This window comes from Salvelinus fontinalis, chromosome 13, assembly GCF_029448725.1.
Source record: "Salvelinus fontinalis isolate EN_2023a chromosome 13, ASM2944872v1, whole genome shotgun sequence".
Classification (NCBI taxonomy): domain Eukaryota; kingdom Metazoa; phylum Chordata; class Actinopteri; order Salmoniformes; family Salmonidae; genus Salvelinus; species Salvelinus fontinalis.
In genome coordinates, this window is record NC_074677.1 from 22,934,331 (window position 1) to 22,949,831 (window position 15,501).

The 15,501-nt window shown below is 42.3% G+C and overlaps 1 long non-coding RNA gene across 2 annotated transcripts in view; it reads left to right on the forward strand.

The window, feature by feature from the left end:
* Positions 1-15,207, forward strand: part of LOC129868268 (uncharacterized) — a 90,094-nt gene extending 74,887 nt beyond the window's left edge. For both annotated transcript variants that reach the window (XR_008761739.1, XR_008761738.1), the window contains one exon: positions 14,538-15,207. This is a non-coding gene — a long non-coding RNA (uncharacterized LOC129868268). The remainder of the gene's footprint in view (positions 1-14,537) is intronic.
* Positions 15,208-15,501: the final 294 nt, after the last annotated feature.

Consider the following 15,501-nt stretch of genomic DNA (forward strand, 5'->3'; position numbering starts at 1 on the left):
TGAAGCTGATTGATCACCAGTCCTGGTGTACAGACTGCCGCCTCCTCTCCCTTTCCTCTCTCCCTCGCTCCCACCTCCCCTCTCTCATACACAATAACTAGGGATGGGGGTTTGAAATAATTTTACTATTCGGAATAGTATCATGAATTTTGGTCGGATATCCAGATATTAGAAATAAATGTATTTATTTATTTTTTACTTACGTTTTTAACCTGAGCACTGCTGCACGAGGTACAGACTGGCACTTTATTGTTACAGCTGCAGAACGGGCCGAGAGAGATGGGAGTGAGCACACTATAGCTAGCTAGGCTAATTGACGCCACATGCTGCGCATTCCCCCCAACCCACCCAATTCAGATAAAACTACAGCCTACCTGTCTGTTGCTCTTTATAGCCTACTTCTTCAAATTTCAAGAGGAAGATAATGTAATAATACATTTCTGTGTGTGGAGCGGAGGATCTCTGCATTGCAGCAAAGCCGAGACTTGGGGGTTTCGCAGTGTGAATTCAGGGCTCCAGGCATAAGTTACATAAGCGGTCGCCGACAACAATATATCAATACAATTTGAAACTCTTACTGTTGAGAGTTATAATAGTATAATACACAAAGTGCAAGTTCGAAATTTGGTTGTGCATCAGCAGTTTTTATATCGTTATATGTCACTCACTGACAGTCACTTAATTAGCCATGTCAGCTAACAATGTTTAGATTGGTAAGTTAGTTTAGCCAGTTATCTAGTCATCATGGCCAAATACCGACAAGGCACACAGGGCACGTGCCCGGGGCCCTGACCTCCAGGGGGCACACATTGATTTTGTTAGTCACTCTCACTCAGGTATCATCAACATGGCATAAGTCATAGCAAAATGTGTAGAATTGTAAGGTGCAGGGAGCTTTAAAACTGGAGGAAAAAAATCTCTCCACCCCATGGCAAAATGAGTAGAATTTCAGGAAATTTGCTTTAAAACAGCTAAAATGTATCTCTGCCCCATGCTAAAATAAGTAGAATTTTATGAAATGTGTTATAAAATTGCGACATATTCTTTCTTCCCCATGGAAAAATGTGTAGAATTGCAGGAAAAAAGTTTAAATGATCACTTTTCTCTCCAAGAGGAAGGCCACTAAAAATGTTTGCCCGATTGGTGGGGAGGCCCCCGATCCGAATCTCGCTTAGGGCCCCTAAAAAGGCTAGCACATAATCAATCAATGATAAAATTTGCAGTCCCCCTTCTCTGTCGCACGGGGTCGCGACCCTAATCCATCTGGGGTGTTGAGGGTGATAGGTCAGGGGCTCTGAGATTAGGACGAGCCGTCAAGGTCAGATCTCACTCAGATAGAGAAAAAAGAACCCATCGTCTGTTTTCTTTGTTTTGCTCTGTCTTATGACTTAGTTCCATTTGCTGTGCCTCGTATCAACACTTTAGTGTTCATTGTATTCTACCAAGTGATGACAGACTGTGCATAAAATAGCCCCTCAAACAATTGTTATTTAAATAACCTCAACTTAAATAAAGATAATTTCATTCATCATCTTATCATCAAATGTGTAAGATGAGTAAGGTCTGTGGTATTTATTCTACCTTGGGATGAGGAGGACAGTGAAGGGGATCTTAAGGGGATAGATAGACGGGCTGCTAGAAAGAGAGAAACTAGATAGAATACTTCAGGTTAGGTTTAGCCACTTCACCCCGAAACCTGTCCAAGCAGATAATCTCACAAACAGCCCTGCCCTGTGATTTCTGTGTCATTTAGCATCTATATACATGTATATCTATTTAATACTTTTATAAAGCTATTATGCTATTCTTTGTCTGGTCTGACTGGTGAACGACAGTGCTGTCGGACTGCATCGTCTGTCTGTGTGCATGCTTCAATGCTTCGGTCACAATATTGTGAAAGTGTCAGTGTTTTTGATTGTGTCTGTGTTCAGTTTTGGTGTCTGTGTCATTCTGTCTGCACTCAGTCTTTCTGTGCCTATCTGTGTGTTGGGGGACTGTGACAGTGTCTGTCTCTGGTATGTTATTTGTCAGTTTGCTTGTTGTTTATGTTTTGTCTACGACTGTGTCTGTGGTTGTGTCTGTGTTGTGTGTCAACATGTCTGTGTTGGATATGTACTCTGAGTTGTGTGTCAGTATGTTAGTGTCTCTAGTGTAACAGCATGAGCCACTATAGGGCGTCCTCCTCCTTGGCCAACCCACCAGGCGGCTGGCTGGTTGCAGTGTGTTTGTGCTCCTTAGGAAAGAGAAGGAATTGATCAGCAGAATGGGTGGAACGTGTGCTTCGGCAGAGGCTGTATGGAGGGAGTGAGAGAGAGGGAGGGCTGTCGCTGCAGACTCCCATTGCCGTAGCGTAGTACAACACTCTAGGCGAGTGAGCAGCCACAGACAGGAGTCACAGACAGCCAGATGAGCAGACAGGTAGAGACCTGGGGATGGGGAGAAGAGGAGGGGTGATGGGAATAGGAGTTGGCCAGTGTTTTGGGAGACAAAATGTTTTGGCGTCACCGTTTTCTCCCGATGGCCCTGTTGTCACCGTGGTGTTAGTCTTGGACCTGCGTGGGAAAAAAACAGGATAGATGACAGTGTCACGATGCGGCTGAGATCCTGGAGCCTAAGGCGGAGGTGGGGGGTGATGAGATGGAGCTGATGATGCAAGCGGTGAGGGAGGGGGTGGAGAGGCGTCCCACCTCACTGACCTGCGTCTGGCTCAGCCACCGTGGTCTCAGCATCTCCCTTTCTGCTTTTCCTTTGCTTTCTTTATGCCTGCTCTTTTTTTATCCTTTTCTTCCTCATCCTCCACTCAAAGATGGATGACAAAGGCATAGTCGGCACAGACGTAGGATTTTGCACGGCGTGCAGCAACAAAGACAGCACTTGCGTTTCCGGAAGCTTCCGCTTTACTCTGTGTTCCCCTGAGTGAGGCATCTATCGATCTAATTATTAGTGGGAGGAGTTATGGGGCTATAGTGCACAAATGACATTTGGTTGCAATGTGGTGCGTTGTTAAGATTCATGACAGGGCAGTTTGCTTTCTTTCATGACAATGATGATTGTGTGTCTGGTTACCACAGCCTGTGACTGTACTCTGTGTGTGTCTGAACTCTGTCTGTGATGAGAGGACTGAGGTGACTGAATGTGGCTTCTCTCGCTTGGCACTGTGGCGGTGACAACTTATTTCTGTACCGTGCAGAGCTCGCCGCCATGGCAGTGGGTGCAGGGGTGGGGGGGCGGTTAACATTAGAGAAAGCAGTGTGTGTGTGTGTGTGTGGGGGGGGGGGGGGCGTTGCAGTCTGTAGCAGGGAGTGGGGGGAAGCACTGTGAGAGCTCTGCACGAGACAACTTTATTTGAGTTATTTTATTTTTTTAGTAGTATCGGTTTTTACCTGCCACTTCCGCGACCGAAGCGGGTCAGCCAAGAGTGGTGGTGTTGTGTAAAGATATATTTTCTTATTATTTCATTTCTGACTGAGGTTATCCACAGAGCGTGGGGGGGGTTTGGTCCCCCCCAGTGGTGGAACACCTCAGACTGGGGTTGTCAGGCGGCTCTCCTCCCTGGTGGTGGTGTGGTGGTCAGCAGCGGTTAGTGCAGGCAAGGTTTCGGAAGGGTCCTGTGCAGTGGCCAGCACTGGGTCCAGCCATCCCGAGGGGGAGAGGGAGATGTAGACTGATGATCTGCCTGCATGTCAGAGGACAAAGAGGCGAGATGGCTGCCTGGCTAGGGGTGCTTTCCTCTGCCAGCACAAAGGCTAGTTAGCACAGAGCACAGCATAGCAGGGAATGCTGGCTCGCCTGTCTATGGCTAACTCTGGCTTCTGCGCAGCGACAGGGGAAATTAAGGTCTGACCATCTCCAGCAAGCCCTATTCCTCTTTTTTGCCCTCTTTGTTTTCTCTCATGTCATTCATCTTTGTCTCTGCCATTGTCTTGTTGTGCTGTGGTGTTAACGTTTACTGTGTTTGTGGCGTGTATTCTGGTAGGTCTATGTCTATGCCCATCTTTGTGTGCTGAGCCTTCATCTCATCTTTAACTCCAGCTCTCTGAAACGAAGGGATAAGTATTCTGCAGTGAAGGAGGGGAAAAGTGGGACATTTTTTCTCCTGCTTCGACGACTGTTGTTTGACGGAGCCAGTCGGCACATTACCCAAGCGGTCAGAGTGGACCGGACACTGGGCAGACAGACACACGGAGGTGGTTTTGGGTCAGGATGGAGAGGGAGGCACCTAGGGGTGGTGGTAGTGAGAGTTAGAGTGCGACCGAGAGGGGTGCCATGCTGCTCACCCCCACGTCCGGCCGACTGGTTGACTGACTGAATGTGTGCGGCTCCTCAGTGCCGGGACCCTGTTGTACTTCTCCTGCTCCCTGAGACCCTAACTTGTGAGCTCTCTCGATGAAAAATCACGGGTTAGGCTCTTGGGATGCGGGCGGAGGGCACGAGCGACTACAGTGGCAAACCCAATGTGCCTGCCAAGGGTGAAGTCGGGACGGAACAGCTGCTGACATCAATGTTACACACATCAGGATGTATGGGGAAAGGGAGGAATGGGAAGACAGGGAGAGATAGAGGGGATGAGGAAGGGGGAGAGATAGAGAGATGAGGAAGAGGGACTGAAAGAGAGCATTGTTGGTAGTAGAATGAAAACGTGTAGTTGTTTTTTGATGGACTTTACTATCGAGTTAGCCCTCACTCACATCCCTGTGTTCAATGTATGATCATCCATACATGGCAAAGAATACAGGTAGATATTATACTATGCATGCCTGTGTGGCTCAGCAAATGTAAAGACAATGGTTGATAACAAAGTTGTGTTTTATCCATAGCGTTCGAGGAATCATAAAGGCCAACGTATGTCACCACAGTAATGTAATTTACCACGATGCCCGTCGGTCAATCCATTCTATCACGGTACTCGGCCAAGATGTCGCATTGAACTGGTTTTCTCCATCTTGCTTGTGTGAATAACAGTCAAACTGCTGTGGACAAACATGCACCGACAACCATGTACCTCCATGAAGCGCACGTTTGGGATTTGCTTTTCCATGTATGTTTCCATATGAAATCTTTGGCGTAAATGTAAGACCCAAAAATTCTTCAATTCACCACACCCATACTCGACTAGCAAACCAACTAGATGGCATGACAAAGTCAATATTTTTTGAGCAGCATCAAATCAGATACACATTGCATCTACAGTACCTACTTTATTTATTCACACCAATGTTGCTTGGGCCAGTTTGAAACTTGGTATTTTACTGTTACACTACCCTGCTTCAAATATGGTGGCATCATGCAGCAGGCACACCTCATATCAAATCATTCAATACAGCAGGCACACCTCATATCAAATCATTCAATACAGCAGGCACACCTCATATCAAATCATTCAATACAGCAGGCACACCTCATATCAAATCATTCAATACAGCAGGCGCACCGCATATCAAATCATTCAATACAGCAGGCGCACCTCATATCAAATCATTCAATACAGCAGGCGCACCTCATATCAAATCATTCAATACAGCAGGCACACCTCATATCAAATCATTCAATACAGCAGGCACACTTCATATCAAATCATTCAATACAGCAGGCGCACCTCATATCAAATCATTCAATACAGCAGGCACACTTCATATCAAATCATTCAATACAGCAGGCGCACCTCATATCAAATCATTCAATACAGCAGGCACACTTCATATCAAATCATTCAATACAGCAGGCGCACCTCATATCAAATCATTCAATACAGCAGGCACACTTCATATCAAATCATTCAATACAGCAGGCGCACCTCATATCAAATCATTCAATACAGCAGGCACACTTCATATCAAATCATTCAATACAGCAGGCGCACCTCATATCAAATCATTCAATACAGCAGGTGCACCTCATATCAAATCATTCAATACAGCAGGCACACTTCATATCAAATCATTCAATACAGCAGGTGCACCTCATATCAAATCATTCAATACAGCAGGCACACTTCATATCAAATCATTCAATACAGCAGGCGCACCTCATATCAAATCATTCAATACAGCAGGTGTGTGTGTGTGTGTGTGTATATCTATATATCAAAGTTAATATTTCAATTATGTATGAAGGAATCTGAAAGCATACTTTAATTTCAGCATCCCTCTAACTGCTTTATTTTAATCTAAATGGATGCAAATAACTTCCCCTGAAGACACAATTACATTTTAATGACCTCAACCCAGCAAACCTGAAGTTATGAATAACAATTACTTTTCTATTGCAAACATTTGTTTTCATTAATTACTCTACTATATTTGCACTGTAAATGATACACTATATGGAATTATAGTACATATTTGTTCGGGACAGAAACATTGTTTACCTATGTAAATAGTTTACCATATGGTTTTCCAAATTGGTTATATTTATTTACATACATTTTACATAGAGATCTACAAGATGTGTGGAAATTAGGTGATGTTCAAGCAGTTTAATATGTGGTGCTTAAATGTTTGTCATGTTTCAAACATGTTTAAATGCTTCTTAAAAACCTTATATAATCTCAAATTATCGACTTCAATAAAGTAAAATAAAGAAATAACATTTCTCTGAAATCCATCTTAATTCAGGGAGACAGAAGATTTCAGATAGGATGTAAAATGGGAACACATGATTTGTTGTTATACAAAATCAATCTGAACTTTTGACCAAGACAATACCATTACAAACCCATACAAATTCACTCTGATCTGACTGTTAGAAAGTCACCATCACAACTGACCTCATTTTTAATCTTTCTGCTTTTCCCAAGGCAGCTAGCTTTTTTACAAAAAAATAAATAAAAAGAATTTCTGCTCAATGACCCACATTAGAAATGCCGTTTTAAAACAATAGATTTTCTCTCCCTGCCCCCCCACCCCCTCTTTCTCTTTTCTCTCTCTCTCTCTTACTAATTATGTTTTTTCCTATCTATTCCCCATTTGGTGTTCATAGTGAACAATGCCGATGCCAACTAATCAGTCTGTGTCTGTGCCACAGAGCCCACAGCACTAGCTGAAAGAGTGAGTGTCATGCCCCAATGAATACCAAGCAGCCAGGCACGGTGCGGCGAGCTCCTAGCAGTCAGACACGGCGCAGCGAGTGTAGAGCTGGTGCCCACAAAACAGCCAGACAGTTTTATTAGGATGTGTCTGACACGCAGCAAAGCCTGGCAGTCAGGGAGGCAGCTAGCGCTCGCAGGAAGCCCACTGATAAAATGGTCAGTGCATCAATGCATTTCGCAACACTCGCAATAACATCTGCTAACCATGTGTATGTGACCAATAAAATTTGATTTGATTTGATGCAGTGCTAGACTGCTAGCTCCCCTAAAATGAACAAAGCAGGCTGGCTGCTCTGCTCAGCCATATCGTCATCTGAAGGAAGCAATAAATATTACAGTCACATCATCTCAGCAACCCTCAGGGCTTTAGCCTCTAATACTGTTCAATACGGAATAGCCTAGGCAAACTATTTTACAATGAGAAACTGGTCCAAGTTATGTGGATTTATTTTGCATTGAAATGCAGTAAAGTAGCCTACATGGCTGAGTCTGAAGGGAAAATACTACAATATGGAGAGAATCCCAAAATAGTGTAAAAGAGAATTCTGGATATTACTTTTGCGAATTATACCTTTGGTTCTCTTCTTCCTGTGTTGAGTGGATTCTACAACATGAGAAGAGGAATAGACAGACACATTGCAATAAATGAATAGCTCAAACATGGCAGGTTTCGGAGATGTAGTGTAAAATCCATGTAAATTGAGAGGCAATTCACAATTCAAACAATTAACTCTCCCTTCCTCTTCTAAAGGGTGTGTTGATATGGTAAAGGTTGATGAACTCTGATAGAGAACTGTTTGTATAGTCTGCAGAAAGAAAATGAACAAAGATAACAAGACATTGAAAATAAGCAAGGAAAAACAGTGCCGATCAATAAAAAAACTAAAACTCATATTGTGGAACTGTATTTGTATTATTAGACATCGGCAACGAATCATCCAATTGCTTTCTCATATTTATTTCAATAATTTATGCCAAAAAATGCGATATCCTAATTCATTAATTTTAAGGTACAGTAGGACAGATGCTATTACTATGATCTGCCTCTTGTCTGAAGCTGGTTTTGACTTTATATCATGAGATTATATCTTGAACCACTGTGGAGGTGGGTCCTCAGGTTAAAGACATAGTAAGAGATAAACATACTGTCTTGTCATTTCTCCCATTGATCATCAGCAACAGTAGTTCTATATTTCATTATTATGTCATGTATCAAAATCCCCTCTTACCATTTTGCCATAGAGTAATTAAACCATATTACATTTTGACTATATGGATTGGAATTGGACGTATTAGGAGAAACATATTTGTGCATTCAGTGTGACATTTTATACAGCATTCAGACTCTTTGGCTCTGAAAAAATGTGCTTGATTGATACTGCAACCAGCCGTGGATTAACCCAGGTTCCAGATGATTCTAGATTAAAGTCCATTCGCCAACGAACCCGGGGTGTGTGAAGATTGCATTCCATTCTAAAGAGGTGTGTGTGCGTGCATACGTCCGTCTGCCCGCCTGCCCGCCAGATGGGCCGGACCATCGTTTAATGATGGTGGGCTGGTTGAAATTGACAAAATCATTAAAATATATGCAATGCCTTGAGAAAGTATTCACACCCCTTGACTTATTCCACATTTTGTTGTGTTACAGCCTGAATTCAACATTTATGAAATAAATAAACTCCACACAATTCCCCAAAATGACAGTGAAAACATGTTTTTAGAAATGTTTACCTTATTTATTGAAAATGTAATGATTCACATTGAGTCAATACATGTTAGAACCACCTTTGGTGGGAATTACAGCTGTGAGTCTTTCTGGGTAAATCTCTAAGAGCTTTGTACAATATTTCTTTATTCTATTGAAAATTCTTCAAGCTTTGTCAAATTGGTTGTTGATCATTGCTAGACAACCATTTTCAAGTTTTGCTATATATTTTCAAAGCAGATTTATGTCAAAACTGTAACTCGGCCACTCAGGGACATTCACTGTCTTCTTGGCAAGCAACTCCAATGTAGATTTTGCCTTGTGTTTTAGGTTATTGTCCTGCTGAAAGGTGAATTCACCTCCCAGTGTCTGTTGGAAAGCAGACTGAACCAGGTTTTCCTCTAGGATTTTGCCTGTGCTTAGCTCCATTCTGTTTCTTTTTTATCCTGAAAAACTCCCCAGTCCTTAATGACTACAAGCATACCCATATCATGATGCAGCCACAACTATGCTTGACAATATGGAGAGGGGTACTCAGTAGGGTGTTTTATTGGATTTGCCCCAAACATAACACTTTGTATTCAGGACAAAAAGTTAATTTCTTTGCCACATTTTTTGCAGCATTACTTTAGTGCCTTGTTGCAAACAGGATGCATGTTGTGGAATATTTTTTATTCTGTACAGGCTTCCTTCTTTTCACTCAGTTAGGTTAGTATTGTGGAGTAACTACAAAGTTATTGATCCATCCTCAGTTTTCTCCTATCACAGCCATTAAACTCTAACTGTTTTAAAGTCACAATTGGCCTCATGGTGAAATTTTTGAATGGTTTCCTTCCTCTCTGGCAACTGAGTTAGTTAGGACTCCTGTATCTTTGTAGTGACTGGATGTATTGAAACACCAGCCAAAGTGTAATTAATAACTTCACCATGCACAAAATGATATTCTATGTTTTTTTACCCATCTACCAATAGGTGATCTTCTTTGCGAGGCATTGGAAAACCTCCCTGGTCTTTGTGGTTGAATATGTGTTTGAAATTCACTGCTCAACTGAGTGACCTTAAAGATAATTGTATGTGTTGGGTACAGAGATGTTAAACAAAAATCATTTTCAACACTATTATTGCACACAGAGTGAGTCCATGCAACTTGTTAAACACATTCTTTACTCCTGAACTTATTTAAGATTACCATAACAAAGGGGTTGAATACTTATTTACTCAACTCATTTCAGCTTTTCATTGTTTATTCATTTGTAAAAATTTTGAAAAACATAATTCCACTTTGACATTATGGTGTATTGTGTGTCTGCCAGTGTAAAAAAATATAAATGTATCCATTTTAAATTCAGGCTGTAAGACAAAATGTGGGGGGAAAGTCCAGGGGTGTGAGTACTTTCTGAAAGCACTTTTTTTAAATTACTTTTGCGCTCTATCTGCTTTCCTAATGATCTATTTTGATGCATTTGCCTGACCGGTGGGCAACGGCCAGCCCGGTTTTCTGATTGGCTCAGTTGAGGTGGCGCAAATTCACATTCAAAGTCAAACGCTCATCATTAATGAGTGAGACCCACTCTGACTCTGTCAGAGAAAGGCACACTGACACAGATCATGCCTACTACTGAGATGGTTTGAGATGTGTTGGACCGCAGAGTGAAGGAAAAGCAGCTAACAAGTGCTCAGCATATGTGGGTTTTGATGTCATCACCATTATTCTACAATGTAGAAAATAGTAAAAATAAAGAAAAACCCTTGAATGAGTAGGTGTGTCCAAACTTTTGACTGGTACTGTATACATTTAATTGTATTTATTATTTCTACTAATTCTCCATTTTTTTCTCTCTGCGTTGTTGGGAAAGGCCCTTAAGTAAGCATTTCACTGTTAATCTGCAGCGTTTGTTTATGAAGTAACAAATACATTTGTTGAGATTTTCAAATTGCATAGGCAGGACTTTCCAGCCTTCCGTGGCTATCTCCCGCTTATTATATTCGCTGAAAGGCCTGTCACTTCTTGATGTAAATGTATTCGCATCCACTTAAACTAATCCCAGCATCATTCTTTGAAAATACACAGAAGGTTGTATTTTGAATTCAATAGAAGAAAACAGAAGGAGAGAGAGAGAGAGACTGCCAGTTCCTTAACTTCGATCTAAGTAACATAATAAAAAATCCCCATCAAACCTAGTCAATTTAAGCTAGGAATATCAGGGCTGCGTCTCAATCCACCGCATTCGCTTATGTCAGCTTTCCGCATCTGCGGTGGAAGGTGGCCGAGCTACAGTCGTATTCGTCAGACCTTGAGACATCCCGAAAATCGGTCTTTTCTCGAAAATGTCTGTAGCATCCGAATGGTTAGGCCTACAAACTATTATGACCACTCTATGGAACACGATGGCGTTCTCTGTTTTTCTGTACGACCCCCACAAGTGTCAGGTAACTCGTCTGAAGGAAACCCATACAAACAAATTGAAGTATGGAGGTAGTTTTGTGTAATCTAAAATAAGGGGTTAAATGTGTCCCAAAAAAACTAAAATATACTGCATATCCTAGATATAGGACAGACACTTCAAAACCTTATTCCTTATTATTTATGTTTTGACTGTCTTTTTTTTCAATTTATGAATGTGTTATTTAGTGTGTTTCTATGGGCTATTGTAGTAAAGGCCAAATTCACTATTTTATCAAATAATGTTTTTATTTATTATTATTTTATAGCTAAAGGGGTCCTAAAATTCTAAATCAAATAGCTAGATGATCCATGGTATGACCATCTTAAAACAATTCCGTATGTTAGCTTTGTACTTTATAAATGTTTTGAGTGACCAGTGTAATTTCTCACAAAAAGATGAGCATGCCATTGGACATTCCTGATGCACCTGGTAAAAGAATAAGCACACAACATAAGATGTTTCTGGAAATATATATACATTTGTGTATAACTAGCTTACTAACATTTACAAATGTGGTAGTAAGGATTAATAAATGGTGAGCAAATGGTTTGTAAATACCTTAGAAATACCTTATAAATTAGTTTATTATGGACACTTAAAATAGTAAGTGTTACCCTAGGATGTAGAGTGTTACCCTAGGATGTTGCTGGGCCCAGCACAGGCAGTGTGGTCCCCGGGTCTTCTGGTCCCAGTGATGCTAGTCTTAGAACGTTGTATTTGTCTTAAACATGAGCTGGTTAAAAAAGGAGGACCATGTTTCACGGGTCACTGGTACAGTAAAAGTTGAGATGCTGTACTATAGATGCCTATGTTATGTGTCAGTAGCATTACTGCCTTTGTGTGTAAGTCACGGCGATGTGGGCTGGTGTGGCTGAAATGCCAGGGCAGAATTTTTGTCCAAGTCTGTATGTGTGATGCTCAGCACTTCCCATTTGTGTGTGATAAAATGTAATAAGGGCAGATTAAAGGCCGGTTCACACATTTCAAATGGACAGAGTTGACACAGAAATCTGATGGATTTAAAGGGATTTTTTTGTTTTGTTTTCTACCATTGATTGTCGGGCAGTGTTGTGCCTTGTGAGTTGCAGCTCAGCAGGTCTCTTATCTCAGGTAGATGGGGGAGCAGCAGGTGTGTGAGAGAGCGTGGTGGTGGGGGCGGGGCCTGGCGTGTTTTTCCAGACACTGCGGCAGGAGGCCAGACAGTCACCTGAAAATACACAAAATCATACAAATGACAACTTTCGTTCCCTGTAAAAGCCATCCAAATTCAAATGTCATTTCTATTTTAATCCAATTTAGGGGAATGTAGTGCTTTAGACCAGGGTTTCCCAACCCTCTCCTGCCTCCCAGACGTTTCGCATTTTGTTTTTAACCCTTAACTGGCACACCTGATTCAATTATTCAACTAATCATTAATCTTTTGACTAATTGAATCAGGTGTGCCAGTTTAGGGTTAAAACAAAAAATAAGGAGATGGTTCGGAAACCCTGATTTAGACAATATACGTGCAGCACTTTACACCAGTGTTTCCCGTACTCAGTTCTCGGGCCTCCAAGGGATGCACATATTGAGGTTTTCCCTAGCACTACTCAGATTATTCAAATAATTAACTCATTATCAAGCTTTGATTATTTGAATCAGCTGTGTAGTGCTAGGGCAAAAAACGAAATGTGCTCCCAGGGGGGGACCCAGGACCGAGTTTAGGAAACTCTGCTTTAGACAATACAACCATGGCACCAAAATATACAGGGCCAAGTTTTCCCTTTTATGCTCAGGGCAGCAATGCCCAGGGATACACTTCACTGCAGTAAGTTGAACAGTGGAAGGACCGTATCTACCTCTTCCTGACCTGAGACATCGTTTCAACCATAGGGATGGGGATGGAGTACAGAGACACTGATGTCTGGACAGTGCATGACCATTAGCATGTCCACTGGTATGCACTTTGTGTGTGCCTAAGTATGTATGTGTGTGTGTGTGCCTAAGTATGTTTGTATGTGTACTGCATGTTTGAGTGCATGTCTATGTGCGTGTCATGTGCATTCTATCTGTGTACGTGCATTCTAACGGCCCATGATGGTGTTCTAGCTGAGTACTACTCCCTCCCTCTTCCACCCCTTCTCCATTCCCCCGTTCCTCCCTCCCCACATCCACAGTTACCTCCCGTCTCACTCTGATCTGCAAATCACTTCGTCGGAGTTGTTGCCACGGAAACGTGGTATCTTGCTGCCAGCTTGCTGGAGTTATTGAACCGCAACTGGCTGGGATAATTAGGATCTGTCTTGCAGGTTGGGTTTCAACTAGCTGGGACTTGAATGTGACCTACAGCTGGCCTGGCTGTGTTGCCACAGGCAAATGCTTTTAACCCATTGGTTGGTTGGTCAACAGCTACTTGGACCAATTAATGAATGTATCTTTTACCTGGCAAGGACATGCCCAGTCAAAGACTGTAGACCTAGTCACAGAGTCTGCACACAGACATTTACACACACACTCAAATACTGCATACTGGCTCCCTTGTGTCACTGCTGAAAGCGATAATGACAGAGGAAATTCTTTGTGTGTCCTTGAGTGCACTGCACTGCCCAACCAATGCATAGGTGGTCACATGGACACAATCTGTGTAGTCATATTTCACACTGAGGGGTTATAATGTGAATTACTATGCCTGAATGTTTGTGTGACTTAGATATATGAAACCCCGGAATGGTCCTGAAATGTTTCTCCTATAGTCATTGTTAACATGATTAATATCCTTTTTTCCTTGTCATTTTTCTGCTCTCACTAATTACCCCCCCCCCCCCCCCCCCCTCTCTCTCTATGTGTCTGCTCACTCACAGGTAAGACCAAATCACAGTCACTGTATCACTGGGGTCTGCCATCTGCCATCTCCAAATCTGTTACATTTGGAGAAATTAGTCTCCGTGTTTTCATTTAACTTTCTTCCTGTTTTGGTCCACATGGCGTATTGGCTCGCCATGAGTCAGTAGAAATGTCAGGCGTGCTGGCTGCTTCTCTACTTGACAGACAGATAGCCTGGAGCTGGGTAATTAGCCAGAGTCGTTTGGGGCAAGCTGGAAGCACTGCTCTGCAGATCTAGATTCCCACTGTGCAGAGGGAGACACCATACAACCTTTCAGTCTGTCCTGTCCCACTGTAGTCACTTAAAATACTGGTGTGTGTCCCTCCCCCCTTTTTGTCTCTCTCCCTCTTTCTATTTTTTCTTGTTTCTCTTTTTCCATCTGCCTCTATTTACCTCTCACTCTCTTTTTCTCTCTCTGCCTCCCTCTTTCCCCAGAGCAAAGAGGAGGAGGTAGCGGAGGTGTAGGGGAGGGGGTGACAGAAGGGAGGCCGTTCCTCAGATGGAGCAGGGCGCTCTCTTTTCGTCTCCCCTCATCATTGGTATGCAGTGACTGTTCCCCAGGCGACAGGGCCACTGGGTTGGGGCTAAACTGACTGCAGGAGGAGAGTCGGGTCTACAGAGTAAATGAGAGGAGAGCAAGACAGCAGGTAAGGGTAATGAGAACAGGCAGAGAGAGGGAGGAGGACAAGAGAAAGGCGGTTGGGAAGCTAGATGTCCCAAGGGGCTTTTGGGGGTGAGGCACCGCCTGACCCCTCACACTCCGTACACTGTCCAGGCCCACACACACACACATATTAATGCTTAAACTCCCGACCAGATACATTATGTTCAAGTGCACATCATGTATCCAAAAAGCAATAACATATGAGTTAGGCTAATGTTTTTGTTTTGCAAGAGCTTTTATGACTATATAGTGATAATGTAATGTTTCTTGAGATGCATGCATATGATTTCCTAAAATATTTGTATCTATGTTATTCCATAAAACATGAATCTTTAAAAAAAAAAATATTTGAATATTGTGTAAAGAAAGCAAGTGATGGAAAGCAAATAGTGTAAAATGTCATTACAAATAAAAAGTGTGAAAATAAACTGATGAATATTACACGTCTGTCTTTTATTTCTCGCGATCCCTACAGGATAAGTTCAACCCAGGTGATATGTAAGAAACCCCACATAATGTTATAACAATTTGATTTCCACTTCTCTTGTAAAGTTTTTATTCCCTGCTCATGTATTGGTTGAGTGGGCATTGGTTTGTGGAGGTGAATTAGCAACAAATATCCTAGGTTCACTGTGTATGTATGTATGTATGTATGTATATATATATAGCATAGCCAGACTGTGCTTCAGGAGCATTGGGGCCACACTGCATATATCATCCATCATTGGCCCAGGG